The sequence below is a fragment of the Crinia signifera genome, chromosome 6 (assembly GCF_055691185.1).
Source record: "Crinia signifera chromosome 6, ASM5569118v1, whole genome shotgun sequence".
NCBI classification, from domain to species: Eukaryota; Metazoa; Chordata; class Amphibia; order Anura; family Myobatrachidae; genus Crinia; species Crinia signifera.
Window position 1 is genome coordinate 47,475,010 of NC_139222.1, and position 24,578 is coordinate 47,499,587.

At 47.9% G+C, this 24,578-nt stretch overlaps 1 protein-coding gene across 2 annotated transcripts in view; it reads left to right on the forward strand.

Moving 5' to 3' along the window:
• Nucleotides 1-20,087: 20,087 nt before the first annotated feature.
• SLC43A1 (solute carrier family 43 member 1) overlaps nucleotides 20,088-24,578 on the forward strand; it is a 229,498-nt gene continuing 225,007 nt past the window's right edge. The window contains exon 1 of one of the 2 annotated variants that reach the window (XM_083146125.1): nucleotides 20,088-20,208. The gene's annotated coding sequence lies outside the window, so the exon portion shown is untranslated. Of the gene's footprint in view, nucleotides 20,209-20,393; nucleotides 20,414-24,578 lie in introns of those variants that run through there. The other variant, XM_083146126.1, reaches the window with a different exon arrangement.

Below are 24,578 nucleotides of genomic sequence, written 5' to 3' on the forward strand. Positions count from 1 at the left end.
AGCCTGAACCCACAAGTATTTCTTCAGATTACATTGAAGTGGGGAACTCCGGATGTGGACCTGATGGCATCAAGGTTCAATCATCAGGTGCCCAGGTTCTATGCCAGGACGAGAGATCCACGAGCCGAAGCAGTGGATGCTATGACCATCCCCTGGGAGGGGAATCTGCTTTATGTCTTCCCACCGTTTCCAATGCTGGCGAGAGTATTGGAAAAGGTCCAGGCCCAGGCAATTCCGGTGATTCTAGTGGCCCCAGATTGACCAAGGAGGTCCTGGTACTCGAGGCTTCAGAGATTGTCTGTGGACTCGTGGCGTCTACCTCTGAGGTCAGACCTGTTAAACCAAGGGCCGTTCAATCACCTGGATTCAGCTTGGCTAAATTTGACGGCTTGGTTGTTGAGACCGCCATCCTGAAGAACATGGGGTTCTCGGAGGCTGTGGTTAACACCATGATAAAGGCTAGGAAGTCAGTCTCTTCTGCAAACTAGAAAAAGTTTCAGAGGCAGCGCTGATTCAAATAATTATTTAAAATTTATTATGGAACAATAAATACAATTTTGGGTACTTATGTATTATCTGGGCTCCCATGTTAAATGCACCACATTTTTTCATACCCTTACTATCCAACTACGCATGGAGTTGATTTTATATAGTGTGGCGAGCGCAGCGAGCCACCGTGCCCGAAGCGTGGCGAGCGCAGCGAGCCCTGCGAGGGGACACGGTGTCATAAGAAAAACGGAAGCCCAGATATTACATAAGTACCCAATTTTGTATTCAGATACCGGCCGGTACTTCAAATATATAAAATACACATTTAAATCACAAATAAAAAAGAAATTATAGCAGTAATACGCAATACAATTAGTTAGTGGCTTGCTGCAATGAATGGTAATCCACTCTCTTTCACTCCAGTTTTAGTATAGATGTAATTTTTTAGTAAATAGTGAACAGTTAGCTCTCTCACAGCTCAGTCCAAGTTAGTAAGTTATGGCATGCATGCTTTTATGGTTTAGAATGGGTTAATTGGTAAAAAACATGGAGGGAATGAATGGTGCTCAATTGAGCTATAACCTGCTCTCCTCCGGTTCGTTCACTCAGTCGACCTGTGGGGGATTTTTGTATCCGGCTGTTAATTCCTTGCTGTAGAGGCAAAACAGCTCCCAATGTTAGGTCCACAGGCGGGGGTGCGATCAGAGTTCCTCCAGAGTTCAGACGCTGACCGCTACTTCATTGTGCCTTCCTGCATATTCCCCTACCTCCGTGATCGCACCCCCGCCTGTGGACCTAACATTGGGAGCTGTTTTGCCTCTACAGCAAGGAATTAACAGCCGGATACAAAAATCCCCCACAGGTCGACTGAGTGAACGAACCGGAGGAGAGCAGGTTATAGCTCAATTGAGCACCATTCATTCCCTCCATGTTTTTTACCAATTAACCCATTCTAAACCATAAAAGCATGCATGCCATAACTTACTAACTTGGACTGAGCTGTGAGAGAGCTAACTGTTCACTATTTACTAAAAAATTACATCTATACTAAAACTGGAGTGAAAGAGAGTGGATTACCATTCATTGCAGCAAGCCACTAACTTAATTGTATTGCGTATTACTGCTATAATTTCTTTTTTATTTGTGATTTAAATGTGTATTTTATATATTTGAAGTACCGGCCGGTATCTGAATACAAAATTGTATTTATTGTTCCATAATAAATTTTAAATAATTATTTGAATCAGCGCTGCCTCTGAAACTTTTTCTTCTTTGTACCTGTGTCTAAGGGGCTGGGGTGTCCCCTTATCAGAGACAGCAGCAGATTCAATTATATATAGATTAGCGCTCTGCCACTTCTTTTTTCTTCTGCAAACTATTATAGGGTCTGGAAGACCTATATTAGGTGGTGTGAAAGGCAGAAGTCGCACACATCGCGATTTCGATTGTCTAAACTGCTGGAGTTTTTGCAGGATGGCTTCTCATCTGGGTTAAGCCTTCAGTCACTCAAGGTACAGATCTCGGCCTTGTCAATTTATTTCCAGAAAAGGATTGCGTTGTTACCGGAGGTGCAGACCTTCCTGCAGGGGGTTTCTCGATTGAAACCTCCCTACAAACAACCAGTGGCTCCATGGGATCTATCTCTGGTTCTGGAGTGTCTTCAAAAGGCGCCTTTTGAGCCGTTGAGGTCGGCTGACCTTAAGTTCCTTACACGGAAGCTTGTATTTTTGTTGGCGGTTGCGTCAGCAAAGAGAGTATCAGAGTTGGGAGCATTGTCCTGCAAGTCTCCCTTCCTTATATTTCATGATGACAGGGCTGTTCTTCGAACAGTTCCCCAATTTTTGCCAAAAGTAGTCTCTGCTTTTCATTTAAATCAGGAGATAGTTCTACCTGTGTTTCAACCCCCAGAGGGTTCAAGAAAAAGGGACAAATTGAGGAATTTGGATGTTGTGCACGCCTTGCACATTTATGTGGACAGTGTAAAGGGTGTCAGGAAGACTGACACTTTGCTAGTCTTGTATGATGTGCACAAGATTGGTTGGCCTGCTTCTAAGCAGACCATTGCTAGGTGGTTGCGTTCTGTCATTGCCTTTGCATATACTAAGGTTGGTAGGCCTGTACCGGACAGGATTAATGCGCATACCACCAGGTCGGTCGCCACCTCTTGGGTGGTTCGACATGGGGCCACAGCTGAACAGGTTTGCAGGGCTGCCACTTGGTCATCTGTTCACACTTTTGCCAAATTCTATAGGTTCCATGAGTTCGCGTCGGAGGACGCATCATTCGGGCGAGCAGTGATGAGAGCTGCAGACCTGAGCGTACCCACCCAAAGGACCGGCTCTGGAACGTCACTCCCAATGTTGAGCTGTGTCACCAGGACCATTGAAAGAGAAAAAGGGATTTTTGTAAGAACTTACCGTTCGAATCCCTTTCTCTGATATGGTCCTGGTGACACAGCGATCCCTCAATTACGCTCAGTAAGTATGCCAAGTTCATGATGTTTCATGTTATATATGGTTGGAAAGTTATTTTTTGAAATTGTGCATATAATATGTGCAGGCGTTTGTACTGAGGTAATGTATTCCAGTGGCTTTGAAAGATTGAACTGAGGAGTCTGGGATGCGGAAGGGAGGAGCCTACCCTCCAAAAGCTTTAGGATAGTTGCCTGGCTCCTGCGGACCCACCTACATCCCAATGTTGAGCTGTGTCACCAGCACAATATCAGAGAAAGGGATTCGAACGGTAAGTTCTTACAAAAATCCCTTTATTTCAACATAAAACAATACAGTACATACTTTGAATTATTTTCTAAAACTGTTTAGTTGGTCCTTAGTATTTGTGTATAGGTTGTTTTATATAACCAATACATTTTACCATTGCTCCTTATGTCATCTCAACCCATAGTTACCTACCCTTCTGCATTCTGCAGGAGACTCCCTGAATACTAGCAATCTCCCCCTCTCCCTCATTAGACTATCAATATCCCTCATTTCACCTAACCCACATTACACTGTTACATTATTTGGTAAAAAAGGAATGAGCAATAGACACATTTACATTGAATCATCAGAGCTATTTCCTAGCATTTTACCAAGTATAGTAGCTCTTACTAACTGCTTTGGGGCTCATCTACATTTGGATATAAGTCATTTTAAAAGATTCGACTCAGATGTAGCAGTACACACCCACAATTCTAGATGCCTCATTGATGATCTCTTTTTCACAATATCTCCATATATGGAACTAGACATGACACGCCCCCTCAATGGGCTGCTTTGCAAAATTCTATTACCAACTATAATCTCCCTGAAACTCGTTTTCAAAAGTAGGCAAGTATGTCGAAACTTAGCCTGTAACTAAATGTATTTAACAGACAACTTCATGATTCAGATCTGATCGCAGTACAAATTTGTTCTAAACTGGGCAAAACCATGTGCACTGCAGGTGGGGTAGATGTAACATGTGCAGAGAGTTAGATTTGGTGGGTTGTGTTGAAACTGAAATTTAAGAGAAGGAGGCGGCGGCTGCTTAGGTTAAGGTATTTATACACAGTTTTTACATGTATGCACACTTGTTGTTTTGCTTAGCACAGCCCCAAAATGTTGCCATAGCACTTATTAAACCAGTTTGGTTTCACTAAATATCGTCACTTAGTGCCGCCTGTTCTGCTGTTTGTATATATATATATATATATATATATATTTTAAAAAAAAATATATATATATATATATTAGTGCTGGGCACGTTAACGCGTTAATATCGCGTTAACGCGCCAGCACATTAACGGCGATTACATTTATTATCGCCGTTAATGCGAGGGGGGGGCGCGGCGGGTTGGGGATGCTGCAGTGTCAGGGATCGGGAGATGGGGGCTGCCGGGCATGGGGAAACGAACGGTTCTGCAGCGCAGGGGTGCAGAGTCTCTGTCCACATGCTGACGGAGACCCTGCGCCCCTCCAAATATGGCCGCCGCTGTGAAGAAGAAGGTGCTCCTTTACCTCTAGCGTCTGTCACGGATGTGCAGAGTGACCAGCGCTACCCGGAAGTGCGGATTCCAGGAGCGCTGTGGACCCTGCAACCCCTGGCAACGAGCAAGGAACCCACCACCCCCCTGGAAGGAAGCAAGTAACCCACCACCCCCCTGGCAACAAGCAAGGAACCCACCACCCCCCTGGAAGGAAGCAAGTAACCCACCACCCCCCTGGCATTGAGCAAGTAACCCACCACTCCCCTGGTAACGAGCAAGGAAAACCCCCCCTGGCAATGAGCAAGGAACCCACCACCCCCTGGAAGGAAGCAAGTAACCCACCACCCCCCTGGCATGGAGCAAGTAACCCACCACCCCCCTGGCAACGAGCAAGGAAACCCCCCCCCTGGCAACGAGCAAGGAACCCACCACCCCCCTGGAAGGAAGCAAGTAACCCACGACCCCCCTGGCATTGAGCAAGTAACCCACCACTCCCCTGGCAATGAGCAAGGACCCCTCCGGCAATGAGCAAGGAACCCACCACCCCCTGGAAGGAAGCAAGTAACCCACCACCCCCCTGGCATGGAGCAAGTAACCCACCACCCCCCCTGGCAATGAGCAAGGAACCCACCTTCCCCCTGGCATGGAGCAAGTAACCCACCACCCCCCTTTAATGGAGCACAAAACCCCCACTGGCAACAAGCAAGTAAACTCCTGGCAACAAGCATGAAACCTACTATAGCAACAAGCATGCAATTTCCCTTGGCAACAAGCATGTAATCCCACCTGGCAACGAGCATGGAACCCCATTACATCCAAGCTGTAATGTGTATTGATCTGTGGCGCTCTTTATTTGTACTGTATTTTTGTTATTTATTCAATGTTATGCCAAGTTGTTTCCCTGTATTGTTCCTTTGTACGGCGCTGCGAAACACTTGTGGCGCCTTATAAATAAAATTATAATAATAATAATAACCCCTGGCAACGAGATTTTAGGTAAGCGGCACTTATGTGCCTATCAGTGCGATTAATCGCAGTTAATCGCAAAAATTTCATGCGCTTAATCGCGATTAAAAATTTTAATCGTTGCCCACCACTAATATATATATATATATATATATATATATATATATATATATATATATATATATATATATATATATATATATATATAGAAAGCACTTACCCCCTCGCAGAAAGGATTGGAGCCGGCACACGGTAGTAGGTGAAGAAAAAAAGGGTTTATTGCAATTACATCATTGCACAAAGAGACAGCTGCCGACCTGACAGCCGTTTCAACTGCATGTGAGCAGTTTTCATCACCTCTGATGAAAACTGCTCACATGCAGTTGAAACGGCTGTCAGGTCGGCAGCTGTCTCTTTGTGCAATGATGTAATTGCAATAAACCCTTTTTTTCTTCACCTACTACCGTGTGCCAGCTCCAATCCTTTCTGCGAGGGGGTAAGTGCTTTCTATTAACCACATTATGTGCCTGGCACCGGAACAGTTTTATCTTTAACCAGAGTGCCAACCTGAGAACCCAACTGTCTATATATATATATATATATATATATATATATATATAGCGATACAAATCTGCCGGCACTCAATTTCCCAACAGTGCAGCTGGCCCCGGTGCCCGAAGGTATATAACCAATATCAGTCCAAGAAATAACGGCACTCAGGAGGCAGTATGGTGAAAGCACAAAACAGGTGTATTCAGATCATCAGGACAAGCTTTCGGGGTATTAGCCCCTTCGTCAGGTCAAACACCTACGCTGTTATTTCTTGGACTGATATATATATATATATATATATATATATATATATATTTTTTTTTTAATCACTGGGTAGTTTGGCAGAAGTTTTCTGTTTCAGTTATTACCTTTTAGTATCTATTAGTATCTATTTTTCTGTATTAGGAATACTGCATATGATATTGTGTTATTTGCTTTTCTCTACTATTAAAGTAAAATTCTGTTTATTGAATTGGTGGTTAGTAAATTCTTGAATAAACTATATAGATTCTGTGTGAAAACAATTACATTTACATTCCACATATTTCATGTCCCAGTTTGTTTTTATGTTTGATATTTTGCTCTTCATAACTTCTCTTTTATTGCACGTACGTTGTTTACTACTGTACTAGGTATCCTTTATTGAGCATTGGGAATAGATGGAAGGCCTTGAATGTAAGACCCATTGCCAATTGGCAAAAAAAAACAACATGTTTTTACTAGGATTCTGTTGTTTTTATAGCTAGAGAAAGCATGTCAATTTATATGGGGATAGAACCTATTGTTTCCAGTGACCCCATGTCCTCTTGACTGTCCCTGCATACAGGGGTGGTGAGGGTTTGTGGATCTCCAATTATTCTATTCTATACAGATAGGGTTAATTAATGATTAATGATTTTCACCCCACGCATAAGTGGTTAACTCTGTGTTTCAGGCACATTTTTAACATTAATGTATAAACATTAAAAGCAAAAAAAGCAAATTCTGTCTCAATAAACATTTTATTTTCTCCTCCCAAGAACTATCCACTGTCACTTGTATTTCAGTCCACAGCATAAGCAGAGAAGATGGTGATCTGAACCAATTATAGCTGTGAAAGCAGCTGGGATGCTGAGTAAATTGTATGTGGCAGCTACCAGTGGCGTAACTAAGCCTCCGCAGCCCCCGCCGTGGCGGGGAGGCGCAGAGTAACTATGGGCGCCGGGGGGGCTGCGGTGCTATAGTTACCCGCTGCGCTGCTGCCCGGCCGCATCTTCGGTCACTGTCCCGTCACTCGCTCCCGGCGCCGGCTCCTGCTGATAATGAAAAGTGACACTTAGAAAATGGCTGCCCCCGTATTGCAGACAGTTTTGGCAGCCATTTTCTAAGAGTCACTTTTCATTATCAGCAGGAGCCGGCGCCAGGAGCGAGTGACGGGACAGTGACCACAGATGCGGCCGGGCAGCAGCGCAGCGGAGACTGGAGCAGCGCAGCGGAGCTGAGGGAGACTGGACGGGACAGTGACCGCAGATGCGGCTCTGTCAGGTATGGGGGCAGGGGCGCCGAAAAAGTTTGGCGGGGGGGCGCAAATTATATAGTTACGCCACTGGCAGCTACTGTAAATATGTTACTCGAGTGTCTGCCCTGCATTTTGTAATGTGCATAGCTAAATGTAAAAGTCTCTGCGCTCCATTGGTATGGGACCTTTGTCTGGAATCATGTACAAGGAAAAACAAATCTAAAAAGTCCCAAACATTCACAACTCGAAGACTTTTACATTTAGCCCGCAGTCCATACATTGGTACCTGGGAGTTCACATTTCGCTGCACTGGCAGTATCTGCAAGCTGGCATGGGTGCAACAGAATGGAGTTTCCAATGAGGATCCTAGGAGAGGTTAATGCACTATGCCATCTTTTATTTCATAATCATTATGTATCTAGCATGCCCTTAGTGGTGCCCTTCACTGTTTGAGAAACTAAGGGTGACATTTATTAGAGATCGTTGTTGGGTTTTTGGCGATTTATATCGCAAAAATGGCCGTTTTTTTTTTCCCAAATCGACTACTTAATGGGTGGCGATTTGCGGCATAAATCGCACTTTTTGCTTCTAATTTGCACTTTCTGAAGTGCCGATTTACAACATCGCATCCAGATGTTTTCCCATTGAAAAAGATACAAATCGCTAATTTAATGTCTGCCGCATTTGGAAATCGACAGCAAAATGCGATTTTTGCCCCCCAAAAAAAACAGACCAAGTCCAGGGTGGCGGTTTGCAAAAAATCGCCACCGTTTGAGGGTAGAAACGGTTAAATATCTCACAGGTGACCCACATAGCACTTACTAACTCCCCTACATATACTCCCATATGATTATGGACACCTGTGAGGCTGTTTGAGATGGACATTTTGCAGAGTGGACTGGAGGTGCTAGTGTGTGAGCTGGGGCGTTTGGAGGAGCTACGCAGGAGGGATGCTGCTGCTGCCCACCAGATCCAGGTACCCCGACCACTCCGTGCTTCTCGTCGGTACCGTGCTAGGGTGTACCTGGACTCCCTCTCTGATCAACAGGTGGTGGACATGTTTAGGTTGAACCGACAGAACCTGTTGAACTTATATGAGCAGGTGAGAGATGATTTGGACCCTTGTGGGGGCGCCAACTATGCAGTGTCTGGGCTGCAGAAATTAATGTGCGCCCTCCACTTGTTTGCCACAGGCTCCACTCAGTCTGTGAGCTCATGGGCCTTGGGGGTGTCACAAGCCACTTTCTCTAAACATTTTTATCAAGTGTTAAATGCATTAAAGAAGCCACGCACATATATCACATTCCCACGTTGTGAGTCCGAGTGGCAGGACCTGAAGGTGGCATTCTATCGGCTCTCAGCATTTCCAAATGTGCTGGGAGCCATAGACTGCACCCACATTGGGATTCGGGCCCCGCACGTGAGGGAGCATGTCTATGTCAATCGCAGGGGCAGACATTCCCTCAATGTGCAGGTGGTCTGCGATGCCAACCTCAGAATTCTCAATGTGGTTGTAGGCTACCCCGGGAACTGCCATGATGCCTACATCCTGCGGCACTCAGCTCTCTGGGACCGTTTCCACAACCACACCATGCCAGAGGGCAGGCTACTTGGTAAGTCACTTACCACTGTTTACATGCTGTTTGCTTACCTATGTCTTTACCTTTAACATCCATGTGTGGAACCTTTTAATCAAGAGTCATTTCTGTTGTAATTGTTTATACCAGGCCAAACAATGTAGTATAGGCTGCTACTATTATGTACCAATTACCCACATATATGTGACCACACAAATCCCCTTACATGTTAGGTGACTCAGGATATGGGTGTCATTTGTGGGTCATGACACCTCTGCAGAACCCACAAAGCCCTGCACAGCACCGCTACAATGCTGCACATATTGCTACCCGCAATGTAGTGGAACACACCTTTGGGGTGCTGAAAAGCCGATTTCGGTGTTTGGACAGGTCAGCAGGTACACTGCTATACCACCCTGCCAAAGTGGTTTTGGTTGCCCAGGCTTGCTGCATGCTGCATAACATAGCTTTGGGTCAACCAAATTATGTTGATGTGGCCCCTGCAGCAGTCGCGCAGGAAGCTCAAACTACTGATGTTGTAGTGCAAAGTACACGGAGGGGGGATGTGGTTTGTACACGGATGATCCTGCAGCATTTCAGAGGTAATTTGTGTGTGTACAATGAATAGTAATGGGGAACCTGTAACACACATACATTGGTAACATTACATTTTTCCCTGTCCATGTTAATTGCCCAGAAGCAGACCAACACTAATGGCCAACACCTGAAAGCTACCCCACCACAGCATACTTTATGCCTGGCAACATGATAACACCTATAACAATGTCAAGTAAGTACTGTAGTTTTCAGTGTGTGCAAATGTTGGCAACTACAAATTAACATAGGCTTCATGGATGGAGGTGACATGGATCATTGATCTCAGGTGCTTGAAATGGTGCAAAACAAGTGGTGCCTACATACAGTATGCAATTCCCAATGCTTAGCCCCTTCAAATGTGACTATTTCCTTAAAATCCCATTACTAATAAGCACACCCAACCCAAAGTCCCGTGTCTGCTAAAATGTGACTAGTTGACAATACATAATAGAAGAGTGTGGGTAATCATTTGTAGAGAATGACAACAAGTTTGCTGGATGCAAATAATTTTTACTTGCAGAAACATTTAGCCATAGGCCATAGCATATGAAACATTTGCAGGAAGAATCACTGCAACAGTGAATGAAAAAAGAATGAACATGATACACATGTAAATGCAAAGAAGATTATTCATGTTTAAATACTGCCCCGGGTATTAGCACCCTTACCAGTAGTGGCACCACCACCCCTAGTACGGACACTACGCCGTGGGGGAGTAGTGGGGGACCCACTCATGGGTGTGGAGGATACACTACTGCTTTGGGTAGATGTGGTTTGGTGCTGACCTAACAAAGTAGTTGCACTGAGGCTGATTTGCGTTAGTAGGGACATCAACGCAGTTGTTTGCCCATTAATTGCTTGGGTCTGTTCAACCATATTGGTATTTAGACCTCTAAAATTAGTAGTTTGACCCTGAATGGCTTGGCCAATTTCTGCTAAGCGTGTGTCTAATGTAGACACAAGACTAATTTGTGTCCCTACATTAGCCCGCACACTTTGCGAAATTCTTCTCATTTGCAGAGCTATGTTCCGCACATACCCCTTCACCGTTTCTAGTTGGGTGGTCTGCACCTCCATAAAAGCGAGTTGTTTCCCCTTAAAAATATGGATGGATTGCGCCAACTCCTCCGCACTAGTGGGGGTGTTGGTGGGTGCAATGACTGTGGGCTGCTGCCTATGTGACTGCGTATAGGGGGCTTCATTGACTGGGTGTGCTTGGTTTTGTGCAGGCTCCAACGATGTCACCATCTCCAGTATGATTTCACTCATGTCGTCGATATTTTGCATGGGATCTGTTGGTTCGGTTGTGAAGGACCTACACATGAGAAAAGAGTGGTAAGTATGCTATGCAGATTGGTGTATGGTGGGTCATGTTACCTTAGTTGGAATGGTTAGGTGTTGCTCATGCATTATGCATTGGCACAGGCTACTGTGGTGGGGACAATGTGTGATTTGTGCAATGTGTGTGTGTAACACTATGATTAAGGCGCCCAAGGGATTATATTGGTTACCCTTTGTTGTTACCTTTACAATAACTTCCTAGAAATAATTCACGCGGACACCTTATCTAAAAATAAGACTCAGACAACCATGGCATAAGTTTAAAATGGTCAAGTTATTTATTTAGGTGGTATGACCCTTGTTAGTCTATCAAAGGGATGGCCAAGACAGCACTTGAGACCAGCACCAGTCAGAGGTGTATGTCAATGGCAGCGACTGCCTCGCTCCAATCTAACAAACACACCCCTTACGTAAGGTACAGCCTGCACCGTGACGGCTCCCTGCCCCCTCTAAGGTAAGGCGCGGACACCTCAAGGAAGTGCCCACCGTCCCCGCTCATTTCGGGACTCGCCCACCGTCCTGGCAAGGGGGGGGTAATACCGCACGGTGACCACCTGACACCTCACCCGACTGCTGGTCGAGAGTGCCTTCTCGCCACTGCCAAGGCTCCCCAGACCTAACAAGGTCGCCCGGGACCAGGCCCGCCACCCCTAAACTAGACCTAATGCCTTCCTATTGCCGAGTCACGCCAGAAAAGATGTCACCCAGGAAAATTTCCATGCCCGCGTCAGACAGGTGGACCCCGTCTGACCTATAAAGGTGGGCCGACTCCCTAACTATCGTGGGGTGCCGCACTGCCCTACCCCCCATGGCGCTCACCCTCCTGGAAACCGCGTGGTTCACCTTTCGCCTTGCCCTATCTATGGCAACTGCATTCCTGCAGCCCCGCCACTGAAGCCGGGGGACGATATCAGACCACACTAACCGCACACCTGGCCAAAGGGCCGCAATGCGCTCCAGGTCAGCCGTTATGCTACACATGAGTGAGAGCCCTGTATTTTTAACCAGGTCGTTGCCCCCTAGATGTATAATCAATGTGTTGGGGGGACCTGAACTGCGGGCCTTGGAAACCAGCAGGCTATAAAGCCCACCCCACTGAAGTCCCCTAACCCCAAACCACTGCACTGAGTCAGCTCGTAGCAAGCCTAAAGCTCTGGAGGCCATGGGATGCCTGGCCGCCCAAAAAATATATGAGTGGCCCACTACCCAAACTCTCCCCTGATGTGATGAGGAAAGGGAAAAGGCTGAAAGAGAAAAAACCTAACGTTAACATCAATATATTATACACTGTAACACAACCAGAATACAGTAAACAGCCCAAGTGAAGGTGAAAAACTTAAAAAACCTCCGGTGAACTTTGGTGACAGCCGAATTGAATTAGTTCTATCTCGGAGGAAAAAGTAAAAAATTCACTCCACACCGTCGATTCCCGAACGCTAGCCGTTCCAGAACCGATTGTAAACTTACGTTTTTGGGCTGGCGCAACAGGCGCATTCTACAACTTATCTACTTTATCTAACTTATCTAATCTTATATATTTCCTATAAGCCGATGACTTCCACCTCCCTACCTTCTGTATGGCAGAGGGTGGAAGCCCCGCCGCCGCTGCGCATGTTGCGGCCCCTATGCGAAAGGAGTGCGTCCCATAATCCTGAGCCCTCAGGCCTATGCCGGTCAAGCACCGTCTAAACACAGCCCCGAACTGAAACCGGGTGAGGGGCACACCATCTGTGTGCACCAAAAACTGCATGGCTCCAACCGGCCTAAGAGACATGTAGTCCCTGCACAATGCTACAGGACAAATGGCTTGGTTCACACTGGATCGCAGGGTGGCCCAACTACCCTTTCCCAACTGGTCTGTTTTGGATCTCTGTATCCTGCACAGGACGTGGTCCTCATGGAGAACCACGTCCTCCGACCTAAGACCAGACTGGGCCTTCTTGCTCGCAGCTACCAGTTCCCCAATCCTGAATGCCCCGAAAAAGGCGAATGCAAAGGCCACCTTCAGGAGCGCAGCCTCAAAGGGGTTATCAGCCACCTTATCCAGATTTGCTACTAGCTCCCCTAGCATGCGCTCGTCTATAGGCCGCCGAGTGTCAGGAGGCACTGGCCGCTGCTTAGCCCAGCCCCTCAAAGCCTTACTTAATACAAAAGAGGCTGTGGGATCTTGCTCCCCTCTCAGCCTACTGTGGAAAGCTATACCAGCCAAAGCCGCCGTCATAGCCGACTTTGATCTGCCCCTTACATAATGGCCCCATACGAATGCGAGTAACCGGTCCTCGACCGACTTACCGCTAGTGTCAGGCGCAGACTGAAACTCTTCCCAATCCCTCCAGGCCGCCTCGTAAGCCCTGCGGGTTGAGGGCGTCAGTGACAGCAGTGCCAAACCCTTCATGCCGATTCTATGATCTGCCATACAAGATTTGGACACCTAAGCCCCAGGGGTGACGCTTCAGGAGCGAGCTCCCGAAACTTAGTAAACTGAAACCTAGACAGGGCGTCAGCGATAGTGTTTTCTATGCCTGGGACATGTCTAGCCCTAAAATGTATATTGTACTTCAGACAATGAAGCACCAGGTAACGCAGCAACCTGAGGGCCTCTGGGGAAGCCGCCCTCTGATTGTTAATTGCGTGTACCACCCCCAGGTTGTCACACCAGAACACAATGTTCCGATTTGCCAATTCCGTTGCCCACAGCTGCACCGATACTATGATGGGGAACAGTTCCAGCAGCAAAAGATTGACCGTGAAACCCCTGTCAATCCAAGACTGTGGCCACCGTGCGACGCACCATTCCCCTTGGAAATAAGCCCCAAATCCCGTGGAGCCAGCCGCATCAGTGAAGAGCTGCAGTTCCTTGCTGGATTCTGGCTCCGTGGGCCATATAAGCTCCCTATTAAATTGCCCCAGGAATGTGGACCACACTTCCATGTCGTCTCGCATTTCCCGTGACAGCCTGACTGTGTGGTGGGGGTCCCGAACCCCCGCCGTGGCCCTCTCGAGCTTGCGGCAGAATACCCGCCCCATGGGAATGATGCGGCAAGCAAAATTAAAGGACCCCAGCAGGGACTGCAATAGTCTCAGCTGTATCCTCTTCTTCTGCAAGCACTCAACTATTAGCCCTTGAAGCTTTGTCACCTTATCCTCGGGCAAGCGGCAGCACCCCGCAGCCGAGTCTATTTCTATGCCAAGGTAAGACAGGACCCTGGTGGGTCCCTCCGTCTTATCCGCAGCTATAGGGACCCCCAGCTCCTCTAGCAGGGAGACCGCCCGGGACAATATATGGGCGCACGTGCCGTCGTCTCCTGGTCCCACAAAGAGAAAGTCATCCAGGTAGTGGGCTACGCCCGCACAGCCTGTACTGCTCTGTATGCACCAGTGCAAGAACGTGCTGAATTTCTCAAAGTATGAGCAGGAGACGGAACAGCCCATCGGTAAGCACTTGTCTATGTAACAGCCCCCATCTAGCCTAAAGCCCATGAACCTGAAGGACTTAGGGTGTAATGGGAGGAGCCTGAATGCGGATTCAATATCCAGTTTGGCCATAAGTGCTCCCTGGCCGAAACCCCGGACTATGCACAGTACCTCGTCAAATAGCTGGTACTGCACACTACAGAACTCATCCGGGATAGCGTCGTTTATGGACGCGCCATGGGGGTGTGACAGGTGCTGTATCAACCTGTATTTACCCGGGGTCTTCTTAGGGACCACCCCGAGAGGGGAAAAACACATGTCAGGGAGGGGGTTCCCTTGGAAGGGGCCCGCCATCCTGCCCAGGGCCACTTCAGCCTGGACTTTCTGGCGGACCACCTCCGGAAAATCCCTGGCTGACTTGAGGTTCCTAATGCAGGAAACCCTTATTCTGTCAGGGATGGGGAGGGGGAAACCAACACTAAACCCGTCTAACAAAAACCGTGCGTCCGCCCTGTTAGGGTACGCCATCAACCTGCGTGCCAGGGCGTCTACTACAATTGGGGAAGGGGCCTTACTTTCCGCCAGTGCCGGCGTCCCCGTGATCCCCGCCCTTGGCCGCTGACCTGCAGGATTTAGAGGGGTGCCCTGCCCCCCCGCAGTTACTGCAGTCGTGACGGAAGCGACACTTGGCGCCCCTGTCACATTTGCCTTCGTTGTATGCAAAGCACTGTCCTTTGCTGCCGGTTTTGGAACCGGGTTTGGCCGCAGGAAAAGGCTTCCTGCCCGCTGTGTCTGAGCTATGTTGCCCCTTGCCTATGACCTCGAGCCATATCTCCACGTGCTTGCAGCCCATGGGCATGACCCTTGACCCGGCGTGGGCGAGGCGGAACTTCTCGTCGTAGTTCCGCCACGCCAGCCCCTTATAGTCCGTGTACGTCTCGTTCACAAGGAACAGGTAGCGTAAGACGTTCACGTGCTCCCCAGGCCTTGTGCTCAGGTAACAAGAGGAGAATATTAAAAAGCCCTTCAGCCAATTGTGAAAGCCTTTAAAGGCCGCCTCACTACCACTTCCCGCCTTCTTGGCTGCCTCAAAATCTTTTTTCATGTCGACTGTCAGTGTAAAGAAGTCGACAAACTTTCCCCTTTTTATTTTATCCTTTATGCCCTTACGCAGGCCCCTGGCCATTGCTGTGTTGGTGCAATGGACCATGTCGCCTGCCGTGGCAGCTACCTCTGGCTCCTCCTCCTTTCTAGTTCGCTTAGTGCCACCCACTTTCTTCGCCACTGCTCGCGCAACCATTTTAGCAAACTTGCGCGGGCGCTTGGGGGACCCAGACTCGTCACTACTCGCAGAGGAGTGGGAGGAAGAGGATGCACACTCTGATGTATTATCATTCTCACCATCTCCAGAAGCTTCACCTTGGACCGCGGGATCCACCCGTGCTGTGGCCCCCGTCCCCGCTGAAGTGGATGCTTCTGCCCGTGACGTGGACGCCGGGGTCTCAGTCGTCCTGGGAGCTGGTGCCGGGACCCTGGGTATGGCTGGAGTCGCCACCGGTGTTGCTGGCCTGGATTCCGGAACCCTCCTGGGCCTTTCTGCGTCCTCTTCCTGGGACGAACCCCCGAAAATGCCGCTCCTGCCACCGACAGAGGATACCTCGGGAGATAAAGGTGCAGTGTTAGGACCATATCCTGAGCCCGTCACCCTCACTGACCCTCCCGCTGCTGTCCCAGAGCTCCCCAGGCCCCCAGTCGCATAAACCTGGTTGACCTGTTGAGCCTGGGCATACATGTTGGGGTGAGTGTAAGCCGCCCCCTGATAAGCCTGCTGTGGCCCCCCCGGGCCCTGCTGCTGTGGTGCACCAGCACCCTGCCATGCTCCCCCAGAATACCCCCCGGGAAAACCTCCCCCTGCCCCCACTGTTTGGGGGAAATACGGGAACGGGGGCTGATGTGTCCCTGGGTAGGGCCCGTATTGTGAGTGGGGCATGGGGTACCCCGGGTACCCCCCCGCATTCTGACCAGGAAAAACCCACTGTTGCTGCTGTTGCACGGGGGGTTGCATGAATGCCTGCTGACCCGCGCCGAAACCCGTGTGGCCAAGCCCCTGGTGCCCCCCCTGCCCTGCCGGGGCCCCGGCGAAGCCCTGAGGGGCCGCAGGGAATGGCTGCTGGCCCTGATGCCATTGCTGCTGCGGTGCCTGCCAACCCTGTAAGGGGGGGGGGGGCACCGCCATCCATCTGGCCGCCGACGAAAGCGTCCCCACGGCCACCGTCCCAGCCCAGGGGGATGAGCGACACCCTCCCCGGGGCCAAGATGTTTGTCAGGGAGGCTAAAGGTCCCTGACCCGCACCGCGCTGCCCGCCTGCAGTCATCCGCAGAGGGCTCCACGTGGGGCCCCCTGTTATGACCTGCAGAGGACTCCCTGGACCCTGCGCTAATGGGGTACTAGTCCTGGGGGGCACCCCCCCATCTCCCCCGCTAAGTGACACCCCCCCCACCGCTCACCCCGCTGCCTGAAGCGCGCGGGGTGCCCATAGGGGTATGAATCACCTGCGCTGGCGTTAAAACGCCAGCAGATGGCGCCAAAGCACTGTCCCCAGCAGCGCTACTTGCTGCTGGGTGCCCACCATGTGCTGCTGGCACAGCGCGCTCCCCGCTCACAGCAGAGCCCTGCTGAGCCAGGGAAACGCTCCCCTGCACTGGGGACACATGTCCCCCAGAGGAAGAATGTGCAGGAGACGGCGCGCTCACCCGCGATGACGCGGCCGCGGCCGTCCTGCTGCCTCCCCTGCCTCCCCCGCGCGCTGGTACAGTCACCAGCGGGCGGGCTGCGTCTGCCAACCACCTTGGTGGTGGAGCAGATCTCTTGGGGCGGCCGGACATAATTGCAGCTGCGCGAATGAAACAGGCCTAAAAACAAGGTAAAAAGTACTTAGCTTCGCGTGCTGCACTGTGTGAATCCGGATTCCAAGAGGAAGTTCCTCCCCCTAAGCTGGACCCTATATACCCCACTTAAGCTTCCTCCCCTCTGGGTGCTGATTGGCCCATAAGCACCACATGCTAACCTGTCTAAGAATTACACACTGCTCTGATGCTGCTTGTGTATCTGCGTTTAACCCCTAAATCCCCGGGCTCTTAACTACACTCTGGCTTATGCAGCCTTCGTTTTGCCATCTCACCTGCAGACTGGACAGTGTCACCAATCGGATGTGGCTGATGTTGGTCAACAGCAGGCTGGGACTCCAGAGCTGGAGCTGTTTGAAAGAAGAAGACATTTTCTATTATTATCATCTGCACCTAACCGGCACTTTTCGCATTATGCAGATAAAAACTTTTCCTCAATCAAACTTTTTGACCCTGATATGATTACATAAGGAATTTGAAGACTTTGACCTAAAGTGGTTATTTGAGTATTATGACTGTGACCGATATTTTGAATCCACTTGCAAATAAGAGGAAAGACCAGCAGATTAGACATGTAAAAGTGACTGTAAAGTGCTTTTCCAACTACCCAGAGGATTGATATGGATTAACAATCAAGTACACTGCAGGCCTACAGTGTTTAGGACAGCACACATTAATTGGATCTGTGGAACTACATAACCAGCAAAATGCAGAGTCCATTATTTAGCAATGCAAGGTAGCAAAATGTGATTTTGCTGGGATATGTAGTTCCACACACAGCAATCTTTTGGAGACATAAAGCATAGCAGCATAATAGCATGTGCACATGACATAGCAAAATGTGTAGTTGACATGTGTGGACACTTACCAGTTGGCGGTGGAGTGGGGGGCCTGTCTGTGTCGGCAATGTGGATGCCGGGAAGCACCTCCGGTGGGATGATTCGGCGTAGCAGCCTCTCATAGGCCTTAAAGCGGACCTCCTGCCTAGGGCCACCTCCTGTGCGACAGGCCTCTTTCTTCTCCAGGGCAAGCTTGGCTTTGAGGAGGCGCTTGATGTCATTGTAACGCTTTTTGACGTTGCGCACACTCCTCTTGTGTGTGCTAACTGCATTTACCGCGGAGGTGATACTGTCCCACATCCCCTTCTTCCTTGCCACACTTGTGCGATGATGGTGAGGACCAAGTAGGCGGTCATACAGGGGCAGGAGTGCACGCACCAGGGCCATATTCTCCTCATATGAGAACCTGACTTTCCTCCCACTAGCTGTACGAGCTGCATCCTCCTCCTCCACATTTTCAGCCTCACCCTCTTCCTCCTCCTCCTCCTCCTGTCCTGGTTCTTCACCCAGCACCTCCAATTCAGCTTCCTCTGCCTCCTGCACAGGCCAGTCCACCTCCGAGAAATCCCCCTCTTGCAGCTCCTCCTCTGTGTGCCTGGCACTCTGTTCCTCCTGTGAGGACACCTGGCTTGTGCCTGCTTCCTCCTCATCCTCCATAGCCACCTGCTCAGCTTCCACCATGTAGCCTCTCCCTGGCGCAGCTCTTGCTGGGAGCATGCTGGCTCCCCCTGTCCTGCCTCTGCCAGTGCTGGCTCTCACTCCCCTACCTCTCCCAGTGGTTGGGGTGTTTGGGCCCAAGCTGCCTGTCCCTCTGCCTCCTCTGCACCTTACAAAACCTCCTCTCCTCTCCATCTCAAACGCCTTACTCCCTTTCAAAGGGTAAAATGGCGTCTGCGTCCCTTTATATAGGGGGTGTGATGCGTATTGCAAGGGACTAAGGTGGGCCAATAGGTTAGCATGTTGTATGGGCTGTTCAGGTGTATTGGTGTAAATCGCATTCCGGTTGGCCGCAAATACGCACATGACCTAACCCGGAAATCGCACTTTTATGGCGTATTACATCGACTCAATTCGCACCTTATCGCCGTCTATCGCCATGTATCGCACTTTTCAGGCGGCTTTGCGCCAGCCATTCAATACGCGATTTCTGGGGAAAAATGCGATATAAAAAAATGGCGATACACGGCGATTTGAGTTTAAATCGCATTTTGACAAAAACGGTAAACACAATAAATCTCGCCCTAAAAGTCTCATTGTGCAAGTTTTTCACAAAAGATGGCGAGCCACATGTAGACTCAGCTTTACAGTGACTGAAATCTTAAATGCATAAAAATACATTTTTCATAACAAGTATCTACTCTACGATCTTGTAATCTATTGTCCTCTGCAAACAGGCATTTTCTAGAATATTGTTAAATGTCAGATTACTCTTGCCGGTACTTCTGTAGTTTCACGGCGTCTGAGTCCCCTTGCGGGGCTCGCTTCGCTCGCCCATGCTGCGAGCTCGGTGGCTCGCTACGCTCGCCACGCTATTTAAAATCAATTCCATGCCAACATGGATAGTGGGGGTATGAACTATCCATGTTGGCATGGAGTTAAGTTACTTTTTTTGACATATTTCGTGGCGAGCGTAGAACCCGGAAGTAGCACGGCGCCATGCTGGCGCCGTGAAACTACAGAAGTACCCTCTTGCCTTCTTTTTTTCTAAATTCTTAATGTTTTGACTGCCCTGTAATAATACTTACTGCATATGCTTTCTATGCTATTAGCTTGTTATTATTCCCTTCCTTCCTCTCACATTTTGAGCGCTAAAAGTTTCTCTCACATGCCTGAGGTGTCTTTTACCCATTCAGTTCTCTTCCTCCTTTCCACGTGTTATAGTAGCCTGTGTTCTGACCAGCAATTTTCTCTCCTCCCTTCCTAACTCTCTCCCCCCCCCCCCCTCCCCTGTCCCATACCTTATAAAGTAGTGTAGTTGTTTCCTGTGTCTGTACCCACTACTTTCTTTCAGTCAGTCTGAAGGAGACATCTGGCACAGTAATACCAAGCTTTCTACCCGAGGTAAGTACACACATGCTATTCTCTGCTGGTTCATTATTTATATTTAACCAGAAGCTATTAGTTTTTTAAGTTACACTCTTTTTTTTCCTTCTCATATGTGATTTTATACGTGGCATGTATCTGACAGCTTTACAGTTCTTAGGATGTAGCCTTGTTCTCTACATACAGAAGTAAGACACAGGCTATTGAGAGCAGCGTAAGAAATGTAAGTTTATCGTATAAAGTTTTTGTTTTTGTATGTGTGTAGCTAATGTATTGATTTGAACTGTTACACGTGTCACTTGGCGTGCATGTGTTTGTATACAATGTTAATAAGTGATAGGTTTGTTTACTTACAGTGGTCATGTTATAGGTTATGCTCTGTCGCAATGCTTCAATTACAGATGTGTGTAGAATCGTGGTTGTTTTTACTTATTCGACCTAATTCAGATATTTAAAAAGTACATTGTGTTCAATTTGTAAAAGATAAATAGAGTATGTCTATGTGTGTGCAAAGTTGTGTTGCTATATATTTATGTACCTGTGTTAACCCTTTGTGTTGTAGTACATGTCTTAGCAGAATCTGTTTCATGGGTGAAAGCAATGGTTGCGTGATATACTCATATTGGAATGTGCGGTAGTTAAGTATATAGTTACAGCCACGTGAGGATAGTGCAACCCTTTCCATCTGTTACACTGCCATACTGGCCTTACATTAAGGCACTCCTAAACATGTTTTCTAGCTCTGGTTGTGCTTGTAAGGTGCACGTGGTTTCTCAGCACATGTTCTTGTCAACTTTATGTGCCCACTAAATGTATCAATGTGAAGGCCCAAATACTCTAGTACGATATGACCCTTTTCCACACGATTTTGACCTGATAAATCATGTGAAAGGTGTTTTTATATTGTATCTCATTTACTTCCGATCCGATGTCCCGTGCCCATCAGATCGGATCTGGAGATTGTCCCTGCTACACCAAAGATACATCGTATCCTAGGGCAGTAAAATGGGATTGCATATACAATACCAATATGCAAAGGGCCGCATATAATGTATCCCTGGTGGGTAGTTGCCAAGGTATTGCATGCAAGGCTGCATGTGATACCTCAAACTAATGTATGGGTGCCTTTATTTTGATTCATTTTTTCAAATTAAAATGTGTACTTGATTTCAGAAACGTACACAATGCCGATGTTTTTGCAGTTGAGCATTTAAGCGCAAGCATCTGTGCATGCACCATGTTTGCATCAATGTACTTTAGCAATGTTGCTGGCTGGATTTAATTGCAAGGAGATTGACATACAGTACAGGGACAATATAGAAGAGATAATGTGGAGAGGAGCAAAAATAAAGGTAAATCATAACTGTTTTCGGGGGGTGCCTCAGCCTTTACCGAGGATCCCGTAGGCAGAAAATATGGTTCCTGCCTCTGTATACATGAGGCTAATATGGGCAACCATAGGGCTACTCAGATTTTTGTTTATCAAAGCAGTCAGATGCAATCAAATGCTGGTATTTGCTAGGCTGCTGTCAGGTGTCTCAATTCATTTCCTGGTGGCAGCAGCAATATCATGTTTAATAGCTCATATTTTGGCACCATATCTACATATAGGACCTTCCAAATAGAGTTAAGGCAAAGGGACATAACATCATTACTTAAGGAATCGGTACATCTATCAGAATGAACTTAGGTCTACAGTCATTAGGTCGACCCCACTAGGTCGTCTGGCAGGAAGGTCGACCTGATTTAAGGTCGACATGGGCCAAGGTCGACATGACTTAAGGTCGAATTTGCATAAAGGTCGACATGAGGAAGGTCGACTGGTCATAAGGTCGACATGGGTTTTTCACTGTTTTTTTATCCGAATGTCGACACAGTCGACATGGACACAGTTGGCAATGAGAATCGGACCCTCGCATCGCTCGCTATGCTTCAGGCACGGTGGCTCGCTTCGCTCGCCACAGCTTTAATAACCTCCTCCACGCCCTAGTGGATGGTAGGGCATGAAATACCGCCTGTCGGCACATGTCGGCTCAAAAAACTGTGAAAAACCCCATGTCGACCTTATGACCAGTCGACCTTCCTCATGCCGACCTTTATGCAAATTCGACCTTAAGTCATGTCGACCTTGGCCCATGTCGACCTTAAGTCAGGTCGACCTTCCTGCCAGTCGACCTAGTGGGGTCGACCTAATGACTGTAGACCTAAGTTCATTCTAATAGATGACCGCTTCCCTTACTTAAATATCCCTAAGTAGTAGGGAGAAGACCATTACAATTATTCATGCAGGGGTGCTGCCAGAGAGAACATATACAGTTTAACTAATTATTTATCTTTTCCATAATTAGTTTTATATATATCGTCTGCGTATAGGACAGCAGCTCCAATGCATTAGCATTTTCTGAATCCGGCCCTGACCATTACACCAACAGGGACTGTAATGACATTGTTTACAAATACATACTTTAATATGGAGTTCGTCCCACTTTTGTAGTATAACAGCTTCCACTTTTCTTTGAAGGATTTCATCCCAAAGGTGATTGATGGGGTTGAGTCTATTTGCGGGCCAGTCATGTTCTTCTCATCAAACCATATTTTTTATGTTCCTTGCCTTGTGCACTAAGCCATGTTGGAACAGATAAGGACATTATTAGTTACTCGACTGAACTTGTTTCCTCTATTCCACCATCCAGTGTCAGTGTGCTTTACACCACTTCATCCGATTCTTGGCACTGGACTTGGTGGTGTGAGGCTTGCATGCAGCTGCTCGCCCATGGAAACCCACTACATTAAGTTCCTGCCACACAATATTTGTACTTTCATTAATGCCAGTGGAATTTCAGAACTCTCAAGCTATGGAATCAGCAGAGCATTGGCGACTTTTACACATCATGGGGCAGATGTATTATATCGGCGCATGAGGGACATTGACAAGATGTATTAACATCTTGTCTGCCTCCGGCGATGTCCCCCCTCCTGGAGTGTGTCAGTTTACACTGACGTGCTGTTTCCTTCATCCCAGCCAGCTGGACTGGGCATGTGCGGATATCGCTACTCACATGAGATCTCCAGCGCAGATCAGAGCCAGCAGCAGGGACAGCGCTGTCCCTGCTGTTGAGATAGGGCTTCACCACTTGCTGCAGACACAATCTCCCCCCCAGAATATTAGCCTGCTATCATTTAGACTCTCCATACATCTGCCCCCATGGGCCTTAGCAGTCATTAACTCTGTTCTGTGAGTTTATATGGTTTCCATTTTGTGTTGCTGTTGTTTCTACTTTCTCATAATTTCACTTACAATGGACTGTGGATTATCCAGGAGGAATGAAATGGTATCCTATCAAAGTACAATATATAGACATACAGACACTACCTGGGATACCTGGTCTTACCCGAGTTGAAGAATGGACCTTGACGTAAATCTGCAGCCTTCAGTTTTTTACATTGTCCTCTGCTATAACCCTATTCCGTTGATCATGACAAAGATCTCACTGTTTGCTTACATGATGGGCAAATTAATTAAGCCGGGTGATGTGATAAAGTGGTCAGTGATAAAGCAGCAGCCAATCAGCTCCTATCTGTTAAGTTACAGACTGGGGGTAGATTTATTAAGCTCTGTGAAATGATAAAGTGTCTGGTTTTAGCACCAGCCAATCAGCTCCTAACTGTCATTTAAACCAAGCCTGCAACTTTACAGTTAGGAGCTGATTGGCCGGTGATAAAAAAACAGACACTTTTATCACTTCACCAAGCTTAATATATCTGCCCCAGAGTTTGAAAAAATACAGGCGCTGCTTGGCTGGTGCGTTATTATTGGCCACTTCACCAGGCTTAAAGCATCTGGCCTGTGGTTTTAGCTGTGACAGGGACCATATCTAGACACTGTACCAGTATGTTAGCACTGAGGTACTGTATAAACAATGTTGTTTGTTTTTCCATTAAGAGCCAGAATGAAAAAGCTATGAGATCTCCTAAACAAGCTACAAACAACTTCCCATGGAGTTACCTGCTTCCTTTTAAAGATTGACCTTGGGCCTAAGTGATGGTCATTGTCATGTCTTCACTCTGCAGCCTATGCATTGCCTGGGCATGTTTCCAATATTTACCTTAGGGTACTCTCATACTGGATATTTTTATAATGAAATGCTACATGTTTAAAGTCTTGTCATGGTTTTAATCTGTGAACTGCAGTTCTTGCAGCATTAGCAGATTGTTGAATTTGTGCTGCTGCTGAAGACTCCTTTGCTTTCGAGGCTGCAGTTTGTACAACATTGGCTGACTTGACAGGTTTGTCCTCCACCTGGGTACACCATGGCGCTGGATATACCACTTTGTTGATTCACTGATGTGTTTGTCCTGTTGTGTTTGCCAACTCTATGTCCCTTGAG